This window comes from Corvus brachyrhynchos, unplaced genomic scaffold (assembly GCF_000691975.1).
Source record: "Corvus brachyrhynchos isolate BGI_N302 unplaced genomic scaffold, ASM69197v1 scaffold435, whole genome shotgun sequence".
Lineage (NCBI taxonomy): Eukaryota > Metazoa > Chordata > Aves > Passeriformes > Corvidae > Corvus > Corvus brachyrhynchos.
Genome location: NW_008237895.1, coordinates 80,978 through 93,032, shown reverse-complemented (window position 1 = coordinate 93,032; position 12,055 = coordinate 80,978). Strand labels below are relative to the sequence as shown.

At 39.5% G+C, this 12,055-nt stretch overlaps 1 protein-coding gene across 6 annotated transcripts in view; it reads right to left on the bottom strand.

The window, feature by feature from the left end:
• NYAP2 (neuronal tyrosine-phosphorylated phosphoinositide-3-kinase adaptor 2) overlaps positions 1-12,055 on the bottom strand; it is a 137,054-nt gene that overhangs the window by 94,165 nt on the left and 30,834 nt on the right. The window contains exon 1 of one of the 6 annotated variants that reach the window (XM_017732899.1): positions 6,461-6,551. The exons of the other annotated variants lie outside the window; for them this stretch is intronic. The gene's annotated coding sequence lies outside the window, so the exon portion shown is untranslated. Of the gene's footprint in view, positions 1-6,460; positions 6,552-12,055 lie in introns of those variants that run through there. 6 annotated transcript variants of the gene reach the window in all.

The following is a 12,055-nucleotide window of genomic DNA, read 5'->3' as shown; positions in this document are numbered from 1 at the left end:
GCCCAAGCAAGTATTAAATGAAATGTTAATATTAATCTCTATGTTATCTCCCAGGTAATTTAATTAATTATTAAAAAGAAATTCCTCCAGTTCTGTGTTGGCTATCACATGTGGTAAGCGAAGAACCTCAGCCTGTGGATTTCTATATGTATAAGCAGAGCATTTTCAAGGCCACGTTTTTTCTACTAGTATGTGTTAATGGATCTTATAATGTGTGAAATATAGTTCAGGCAACTCAGTCTGAAAACCAAATCATTTTTGCTACACATACTCACCAGGTCAGGATGGTAAGTTTTTGGATAATAACCACACTTTAAAAATAAATTCCTGTAATTTTAAAAATAAAACTGAGGCTTGATGAGCTGTGTTTTAGCAGAAGGAGAAAATACCTTGTTTTCTAAGTAGAAAACCACTTGTAGAAGCATAATATAAAGTATTACTTTGCAGAAACCATCAAAGAACTGTCTATTTTCCCAATGTTTTATAAGGCACTTTTGTGCACAATATATAAAAAGACATACTTAGCATTAACACCATTATTGGAACTCATGGTCCTAGGATATAGTGTAAAAAGCATCAAAATCCACAGCCTTTATAACTTGCTGTTCATTAGTTTCAGCTCAAAGAAGTGTCATGGAATTATGGTAAAGCATGTTCTTCACTCTTTTTTCAAAATCAAGTAATCCCCGTCTTTTCAGTTTTTTCTTGTGCTGCTTCTAGATGGAGTTACCTTGTCAACAAAGTGTCATAATATTTCTGGAAAGTACTTGAAAATAGTTTCTAGATGTGTTCTTTTAGGATAGATTAAGGCACAATAAGCCATTCCACTGCCTTTGAAAAATTACAATAAATTACTGTAAAGCCCAGCATATCAATGAGGCCTGATTGCATACTGCAGCAATCAGCGAGAGGATACATCTCATTTAACCATCTCCAGCAGGAAGGTAAGGAGGATGGGTGCAATAACCCACTCAAGCCTGCAAACAAAAGCCACAAGCCCTCACCTTGCTTTTGGACAATTGAGACCCTTTCCTTCCAGCCTGCACCATGCAAAATCCAGAAGAACTGGCCAGGGAGAAATGTCAATGAGACAAGCCAAATGAGGAGCACAGATCTTCAAGGAATGGCAAAACTACTTGCTCCATATGAGTAACTCTTTTGCTAGTTAAAATGCTCTGAAAGAATGGGCGCCGCTCAGGGAGTAGAGTTCAGTGCAGCCTGGGAAAGGCATGGAAAGTGATGAAGCTAATGGGGCTGCAAAGCTGCTGCTGTAGTGCATGAGGCTGTCTCTGTGAAGGGAAGGGCTGATAGCATCCTTACTCTTTTTATTCAGGTATAGAAATGTCCCCTAGAAAGGGAAGTTTGCTTTATAACTAGAGGAAATACCTTTGGATCTGTGAACAGCCAACAGCTTTCTGGGATGCAGCAATACATCCTTTGAGCCTTGTCTACTGCCCAGTCTGAGGCCCTCATGCAATCAAGGCCAACAGGTGAGGTGATGACCCACTTGAGAAGATGGATCATCTCATGAAATAGGAGTTTCCTGTTAGGAATTTCCTAGCTTTGTCTCCCCAGATCAATCTGCAGGGAAATGATTGTGCCCAATTTCTGACTTTACAAACACTAGAACAATTCCCTTGTCCTTCATAAAATAGCTCTAACTGACCGATGTATAACCTCAGGTAATTAGGTAGATTCCTAGATGGCAAATACCCAAGATTCATCTTTAATCTCAAGGGAAAGAATAGTGAGAGAGCTTTTAAAAGATTTTCAGGTAATTCATAGAGACATTACATCCCTCATTACAGTCATCTTAAATGCAACAGAATTGACTGAGTTGGAGTTTCTGCAATGAAATGAGATACAACCTAAAGCACACTGAACAGCCCTTTCCTAAGCATCTCCCATTCCCTACTCAGCCTCCTCAGACAGGTGATAAATGCAATCTCTCAATTTATTGGGTTATATTTCATCAAACGCAAATGTATGTATCACTATACATCTGTGAGCGCCCTACATGGCCTCTCCAGATTGTACTAATGGGGCTGCAGCACAACAGAACCTGCTCAAGTCTCCATTAAACAGAACTCAGGACAGCAAGGGACGCTGACACAGGGAAACGGTTTCATCTGGCAATTAATTCAGGGCCTATGTGGAAAAATAAATGATCCATTTCTTCAGAAGACCTCTCTAACTTAATTCTCAGCTAAACAGCAAAGCAGTTTCTATTCTTTCCTGACCTCAGAGATCGTGGGGTGAGCAAATCCCTCAGTCAATATCTGAGGTAGTTCACCTTTATCAGGGATCAGTTCAGACCTGGTTCAGGACTAAACTTTAGAGAATATTCCCAGACAGCAAGATTCCAACTGGGATGGTCATACCAGAAACCTAATATGCTGTGTTGCTAAATCAAGCACGCTAAAGTCACTTTTATCTCTTTACTACTGCAAGTACTCTTAAAGGTATCGATACCCATCCAGAACTAGTCAAGAACACAGGAAGCCAGCTACTGACAGCCTCTGAATTCTAAATTAAAAATCCTCAAAATAAAAAGTAAAGAGTTTATAAACTATTTAGCAGCTCAAGGATTAGCCATAGAATTATCCAAACATTTATAACAAATTTATAAATCTATGAATAAAATCGTAAACTCCCCTTAAGCAATTTATAAAGCAGAAAAACCACATGTCAATTATTTGCTGTAAAAAATGTTTTCTACTTTAGCTCCTACTTAAGTAGCTGCAAAAATATATAGCTTAACCATGTTAATAGCAACCATGTTAGTTTGGCACAACTGCATTTAACTCTTAACAAAAAGAAGTTATGATTTACTCTCATTTCCATTTCAGAAAAACAAAAGAATATACTTTTTTTTTCTGTCTTTATACTTATAAAGTAGAGGACATGGACCTTACAGAGAACAGCCTACAGCATGTAAATCTGGACTGAGGGAATTGCAGAAATGTCTCAGCTGTCCCAGGCTGATCACCAGGAGCCAGTGAGAGTCAGCTCAGGATTCAAAAAATTTCTGCTTATCAATGATGAGATGTTCATTAGATGTGACCTATTTCAGAGCTCAGTGAGGTTCAGATACAAATCTAAACTTTGGCTCAATTGTGAAAACATAGAGTAAAATACTAAATCCAAACTCATTTCACATCTGGTTAAATGTAAGTTTTGGGCCCACCCATCAAAAGGTTATTCTACAAACCTCTTGGGACAGAAGTACAAAGCAGAGGCAATACTGCAGGATTGGGTATTTTGATGAACAGGAAAACTGGGAAAATGGATAGGGAATGAAACAAGTGGGGAATTAAACCAAGAAGTAGCTTCACTTAAGAAAAAAACATAGTTGATTTCAAAGAGAAAGATAATGGTAAAATGAACTATGTGGGGAAACCTGACAGAAGCTTGATAGCTTTCAACACTTACTGCTCATTGTACAGATCAGCTCTAACACTTTTGCCATACAAATGGAACAATTCCATCTATAAAAAGGAGTAAGTTAATTATACATACATAGTTGTATGTAAAATAGGTAACACTATGGGGCTGTTTTTCAGAATATGGTCAGATCTGTAATTCTGGAATTGCATAGCTGGTAATATTTCTGTGCTTTAGATATGCAGCAGAAAACATGTGGACTGATTTTACTTAATCAAACAATTTAAAGTTTGAACTGCTTTCTCATTTAGCTAACAGCGTATAATAACCATTAGAACGAGCCATAAAGTTACCATCTTATTTGCATGAATACCATACTAGAGGAAATGAAGGCATTCCAGATTTACACAGTCATTGAGAGGAAGATCAAGTCCATAGTGTATAAACATTGAAAAGACCCTAATTAGAATCAAGTATTTTTGACAATTTTATTTCCAGCTAATTAGCACTGATGTTTTAGTACTAGGACCTGACTGCACTGTATTCCGCAATAACGATGATTCATATCTACATTCAAATAAATAATTCAGCAAAAAAAGATGCATAGAAGAGCTTTTGTTTATAGTGCTGTCAAAATGAAATACTTGGGGGAGAAAAAAAAATGTTAATCGTCATCCACTTTTAACAGGTTGAGACTAGACTAAGTGCTATTTATAGGGAATCGGCCGCCCTGCAGACTGGGAATAATTAGGCACCAGAGCAGGTTCCTTGCAATCTGACATGTAAAGGCCAATTTCTGGTGTGTCCACAGACTCCCACGTCTGCAACGGGAGAAATGACTCTCTATGTACAACTGGGAAACTGCAGCTACAACAATGTCATTATGCGACATATTTGGGTGGTGGCCTTTCCCAAGACTCTCTTACAGGGAGATGGAGGTTCTGCTGGCAGGATGGGGGAGACCCCTGCCCTATATCCTGTGGGGGAACAGGGTGATGCACTTGCACAATCCAGCACCCGAAACCAGAGCCAAGTGCCAGGACTGTGCTCCACCCTGGGGCTTCTGCCACACTCCCATGCAGGGAAAATTGCTCCCAGAATACCCCATACCTGCTGTAAGAATGCGAAGGTACGTGGAATTTGGGGGTACAAACACAACAATACGGGATCACTGCATCTGGAAATGTGCATTTTCATGTATAAAATCTTCTGTACACATGCAAAGCTGTAAAGGTTAAACGTACGAGCCTCAATATTTAATGAAGATTCTGTAGACGAAGCGGGCTAGAAGTACATTAAGCACAGCGAGAGACACTTCACAGCCAAACCCCAGAAATATATTGACAGTAGGAAGCAGAGAATCCTGAAGCACTCTTGTGCACAAAAGAATTACTATATCTAAGGTCATTTTAAGAAAAAAATTATCTCTAGGCATGGCTGCTATCAGAAATGGCACAGAGAATAAAAATAAAACATCGGAACAGTCTAAGATTGCTACGGAGGACAGGCTATTCACAATATGGAAGACCTCCCTTCACCTCTTTGCTTAACCATACATACTGCCTGAGAAGACTGGCTTAGTCCTTCATATCATCATTTATAAAAGTATTCATCCTTTGGAGGCTCTTGTCCTTCCACAGCAGGTGTCCAGGCTGTTCAAGTGCGTAGTTATGGACATTCAAACCATGGGACTAAAATAGGATGGATCTAGAAGGGTTTGCCCCATTTTGCAGCCCCACTGTTGACATCAGGTACAATGTGGATCAGAAGCTGCTCCAAGCAGCAGCATGCCAGTGCTTACATATCCTGAGGAAAAGTGGGGCATTACAGTTACCATTGGTTCTGTTTGCTAACAAAACCAGTTTAACATGTAACCAGCAGCAGCTGCAAAACAGAACCATATTTTTTACTCCAAATTTCTATAACTGTGTATAAGCCATCTCAATGAGTAGAAATAATTGTAATGTCCTTTTTTGCTCCTCTATAAGTAGCAGTGCACTGACTTCAGCCAGAGTAACAATCCAATACGTGAATACCTTGGAAGTGATGTTTCTCTTCCCTTGTCACAGCCCTGCTTTGGGCCAAATTCCCAGCTGGTGTAGGCTAGAGAACACCACAGGACTAAAAGAATGACACTGACTTACGGCAGCTAAGGATCTCTGCTCTGTTAAGTATGAGGAGGAGGAAAAAGGAAAATTTATTAGTGCAGTTACTTTAAAAGGCCAATTGCAATTTTATTAGAGGAAAAGCTTCAGCAGTTTTAGTTATTTACAGTTTAACAACCATGCTATGAATTAAATTGATATAAATTTTTTTACCCCCCCAGAATAATTAACACTATAAACAATAAAAATGAATTGAGTAAGGATCAAGACAGTTCGGAGTAGACTGGTGGTATTTTCCATTTAGTGAGGCCTTTATTATTACCACTTTAATGCCCTGAGCTTAGACATTCTGCTTCCTTTTACCATATGTCACTCTTATTCTGCCCTTCTGGATACATACGTGGAAAAGAACAGGCCTGATGTATATTGGAAAAGTTAAGTCATTCAATTAATTAAAGCCTTTGTTTTTACAGAGCTAACATTCATGAAGTGGGAAATAAGAAATTAATTCTAAACCAATAATAAAGAATCAACAGCATTAATTAGACCTTTAATAATGAGTGACAGTAATAACCCCAGAGAATAAATTCTATTTTAACCATAGTAGATAAAAGCTGACGCAACAGACTTGTGGTTTTGGTTCACTAGTAGACATTCATGTACCTGACCTAGTATCTCACCTGAGCACAGTAAAGTCTCTGCTGAAGTCTCAGACAAGGTACCAGATTTGCATGCAGTGATTGATTCTGCTGGATGGATGCAATTCAGCTCCTTCCTTACTCCCAGAGAGCTGACATGAGTAGTCAGTCTGATTTCACACCAGTTTAACACATCAGTAACATTTCAGCAGTATAATTCAATCTCAGACTATGCCTTCACTTACACAGACAGCCAGCCAAGGTGAAAAATCAGGCCAAAAAGATGATTCCAGAAGCAAGGTAGCTATTGCCTGGAGACAGAAAGGCACATACCTCCCACATATCTATGCTGCACAGAGAGATTCATCTCATCCATTCACGCAGAACAAGCAAACCCACAAATAGAAGAAATGAAGTGTTCTTCTTCAAGCTTGGATCCACAGCATAATTGAGCTAAGGTCCATCCCCTCTGCCATGGGCCTATTAGCAAGCAGCTACTACTGCCTCAAGGGAAGAGGGAAAATGGGGATAAGACAACTCCACCACACCCACACATACCTGCTGCACCAGCAGGACAGGCAGGACCGAGGCACAGCAGAACAAGAATTGGTTCTGCTCTATCCAGCCAGCTACAACTGCTTCTCCTCCCTCCCTTCCTTATTTCTGTAGCTGTTACCCCAGGTTGCTATACCAGCCTTGTGTTTTGGTAACTCCACCATGGGCTGGGAGGGGAGTGAAAGCATCTCGGTCCTGTGGCTGCAGTTTCTGCCCAAGCACAGCCCTTCCCCAAGCTTCCCTTGGCAGTGCTGCACAAAGCAGTCTAATCCCTGAAGGGAAGAAGCGCTTGCAATCCCCAGCTCTGAAGTGAAGGCACATTTATTTTGAGCAGGCTCCAAACGCAGCAGAGCTCCATCCTTTTTTTTGAGAGATCCAGTCAGTCAGCCATTAAAACTGACTGGGCCTGGCTGCTGGATTCTGCTCACTTGCATTTTACAAAGCAGCCATGGCAGCTCCTCATTTGCTCCTCTGTGCAAATGTTAGCAATTACAGCTCACACAGACATGAAATGTAGGTATGCAGGCTTAATTAGAGCTGAAAAGATTTAAAGACAAATATTTTCCTTAGAGAAAAACCATCTGAAACCATACTTCAGACACTTGCTTGGACAGGTTCTTTGTGCTAAAAAGAGTTATCCACACTGCACTGTGATAGAAATCTTTAAGGAGAATAAAAGAATCAAGAGCTCAGAACAAGCTTTAATTCCAAATGTGCCACTGATGTCTATATTCCTGTGATCCCTTGACACATTTCTTTAACCAGCCAGCTGGGACTGCAGCCAGGCCAGCAACATTTAGCTCCAGACTGGAAGAAAAGCTATTTGCACATTCAGCCCTCTGCTGTAGATCAGCAGCACTAACAGTAATGTTATATATAACAATGAATTAGAGCTCAAGCATTAACGAGCAGATACATTCATTAGACCCTACTGCAGTGTCTGAAACCAAGCAAAATGCTGTCACCTGCCTCCTGTGACTTGACTGTTACAATTCCATACAGTCAGTCTACTGCCATTTAAAGTAAGAGGAGAGAGATTTTTGAACACCTTTGATCAGGCTTTTTTTACTTTTTGCAGAAATAGCAGAAAATGAGGAGTGTCTAGTGCCATGTCATCCTTTCCCCTCACCTACCACTTGCCACTGACTGATTCCAGAGAAGAAAATTCCTTGGCTGATGGCAGAAATCCTGTCGCTTCATCTAAGCTCGTGGCACAATCCGAGTTTACATGCTTGAAAATTTGGCTCAGTAAGGATTTGTCTACATACCAAAATGTGGTCCTGGATAGCAATTTGCCTCCTCTAGCTAAAATAAAACTCAAAAATTAAACTTGTTTAAAACACTAACACAGAAAATTTGTTTTCTTGAACAGACCCCATGTGGAAACTTCAGAAGTCTGAATCTTCATAAGTAGATTAACTTTGGCATCTCCCACCATGAAACAGGAATATTTAAATCTAAAAATAGTATGTTAAAGCTGTTTTAAGTTGGATAATTCATCCGGAGGTGGCTTTCATTTCATCTAGCTCTACCTAATTTGCTACAGCTAAAACCTATTTGAGACATGCTGAGCAAAACGGACAAGCAAAGCCTCCCCTTGTCCACAGCTTAAAACTCCACTTTAAATCTTGCAAGTCACGACACACATCCTGTCCTATATTTAAAAGGTCACATTTGACCAAGCTATCATTAATCAAACATCCTCACAATTTAATCAATTGGTAGAGATATTATATTAGTAGCTTTCTGTAGCAGCATGCAAATCTTTTTGCCCTAGTTCAGCTTCTTTCCAACAAAGCGAGTCAGTTTACAGCAGAAAGGTGAAAAGCTAATGCTCATCTGTTAGAGGAGACAAACATAGGAGATGCCTCTTCTTTTTGTTTTCCTGCTTAAAGATCAAGAAGAATGTACATAGGTATGGGGAGGCTGATGTTTAATAATACAATAGCTATGGAGAGATAACAATCTCTTTGAAGTGCTTTAACTTCTGTGCCACTTTCTCAAGTGAAAAAGGAAGGAAGATACTTATCATTTTGAATGACGCCAACTTAGATGTGGGGGAGGAGACAAGGGGAAAGAATGTCACACCAAGGAAAATATATATTCAAACTGATTAATAAATGTAAACACATCATTAGATTAAATAGTAGGTTAGTTTCCTGACAGGTAGGTTGTCAGGAGGAGAGAAAAGAAAGAAAGGAAGATCACAAAACCCAAACAGTTGCTAAAATACCAGAGTTATTTGGAGCTTGATTCTATTTCTATTTGTGTGGGTGAGAATCCTTCCATCAACTGGATGCAGCAGGAGTAAGCCCTGGGTTGTTTTCTGCCATTCTTTGTGTCAGTGTCAATCAGCCAATTCCTACTCTATTCAACTTATGCATAATTAAAATCTAGATTTTACCCACAAAGTGATTCCTCTTCCCTGTTTAGGATTAGGTCAGATGGTCTTTCATGAGGGATTTCTTATTTCAAGGATATTCTGGCCTGGAGTAGGAAGGGATACCTTCCTGCTACCTGAAGAAAGATTGCATTTCAGCTACAGAAATATTTAGGAGTAATCAATAAGGAATATTCTGTAAATGCCTTGAACTGATCAAATCTGGTAAAATAAAAAGGGATAGATTTTAGATTAATAACTTCTTGAAGAGGAAGGCAGAGTATAATGATGGATTTTTTTCCTTCCACTAAAATCCTTTATATATGTGTATTCTTAGTAGGTAGACTATAAACTTTAAAACAAATCTTTAGGAAAGAGAAAATCTAAACCAAGAACACAAAGAAGAAATTAAATTAATTCCATTCTCTGTTATTTACTGAGGGATCAGAAGTGTCCAGCTGTGAATTTCTCTGTTCAAAAACTCATATTTTTTAGACATAAGGAGGGCAGAATTTAGTAAAAGATATGGATTGATAACCTAAGCAATGAAAGTGTTGCCAATTAAATTATACAATTGATTAGCACCCATTTAATGCAGAGGGAGAAGGGAAATATGGTAATTTAAGCACAGTATGTGAGAGGACATATAGACTGGTACCTGTTTTTGAGGGCTCCAGATCTGATCACATAATCTCCAGCTACTGCATACAGGATTTTGGCCGTCTCCATGACACATATATTTATTTAATCTTACGTACCAGATGTGAGAGATACATGTAAGCCTATACATGTTTTAAAATGAAATGTTGCTTAATTTAAAAAAAAGCTTTTTTATTAAATAAGATATAATTTCTATATACCATATGACTCACATGGTTTGATTATCATAGCAATAACTTCCACTTACCTCTGTACTTGCAAATACTCCCTAGAGACAAATAAAAGGACATACGGCATAATGGCATCTCTTCAACTGTAATCATTGTTACTTGTACACATTCAAGTACTGAAGATGAACTGAGGGCTTATAAAAGACGAGCCCTTTAATAAAGACATTTGCTTTTTTCTTTCAGACAAAATGAGTACTACAAAAGAGGGTATCTCATTCATGATGGTCTATATCATTTTGCAGTGGGGGTGCAGCTTTAGGAAGCACCTAGTTTTGACAGCAAAACTGGCTTAAGAAGTTCTACTTCCCTTTTTCTTCTTTCATAGCTCAAAAGTCCTTCAGCTGGGCACATGTTACAGTTTCGGTAAAAAACAACCCTTTTCTTTGGAGGCACAACAGAAATTTCTTGACAGTAAACATACACCTACAAGTGTGCTCTGTTCCTACCTTGGAAGGTTTACTTTTGGAACTATCTCATCCCATTCCAGCAGAACAACTGGTTATCTCCTATTTGGAAAACACAGCTTTATTTCTGTGGCTCAGAGACAGGCAAAGCTTATGAAAGCATCTAACAGGCAGTGAAAACTGAGTCCAGAATTAGATCTTCAGTTAAATTTTTCCAAATTTTTGAGAGCTGTCTGGATCCAGGGAGTTATGACTGTAGGCCAAACACCAAGGTTCAGTGCCTAAACTCACATATGGAATGTGTTTTTAATTTAGAAGCTGGGCCAACATCCAATGATGGCAACGAGGACACTCATTTCTACTCTCCTTCCCAGTGAAGAACCAGTGGGTGTAAATGAGGGAACTATTTCTACTACAACAATTGCTGTCTGATGGAATGATGGTAAGAGGTCACTGTCTTGTATCTGATACCAAGCAGGGATTGTCATCCCAAAATGACAGATTTACATGATAGCTGAGTCTCCAGCTTTCACCCTACTAGGTCAGAGGCATCCAGACCCCCTGAACAAATCATCCAGACTCTCCTCCCACCATCACAAATACCACACAGAAACAGACACTGCCTGAGGAATGCAGCTTGAACATCACACATCTCACGAGAATCCTTGAACTTAATTCTAGCATCCAAATACAATCTCAAATAGTCAGTGCCTCAGATTTTCTCAGGAGCTGCACTCAACACCTAGGCCTTCAGAAATGCCATTCTAGTGTGAAGCATGAGGCCGGTTTAATCTTCCTCAGAGCTTCTGGATGGTGCAGTTGTACAAATATCAGACAACATTATTATTTATTGCTTTCCAAACAGGAATAATTAGGATGTGTGTGAATGTTTTTCTCATCAAGATGCACATTAGTAACTCTGGGACTCCACCACATGTACCTATGTGTATACACAAAAAGTGGAGTTTGCTTATCACTCCAGATGTCTGGTGCAAAAGACATCTGATGCCTACAATAACCAAAAACCTGGGACATTAAACATCCAGATGTAAGTAGCAGTTTTAAACCATATTCTACTCCCCCTCCAAATAAACCAGCTCAGTAGCACTTTGAATCACACTAGAGTTAACAAGTTGTTAACCCAAGCTACTGACAAAAAGGTCTATTGCCTCAAAATTTACATCTCCATAACTGCTTAAGGAATACCTTATTAACTCTTTCATAACTCATCTTCTCTCTCTAATGAAAACTGAAAACTTGATTCCAGTTGTTTTCCTACTGGTAATGGAGTTATGCGGCTTCTGAACTTTAGTCTGTCTCAGAATCTGCTATTAAGGAGCGCTACCTCCATTTTACATTTAGAGACTTTTCCATTACTAAAAAAGTATGACAAGATACAAAAGGAGAAAATCAGTCTGAGACTCCTAAAATGATCAACGACCTCTGATCCAGCAGCTTTCAGCTTTAGATGATGGAAAAAAAACGAAGTAGCCTTTCTCAGGAGATGCAGAGGTTACACCCCACCGGTCCCACTGAGGCTGAGGGAAGTGTCTGTAGGCAGGACACTTCAGTGCTGCTGCCTCCAGCATCCCTCACACACCTCCATGGCCCCATCGTGGGCACGACCACAATGAGACATGGTCACTTCTGCAAGGAGTTCACAGTCTGAATATAGGAAGCAGGCAAAGGTGGGGGGGGT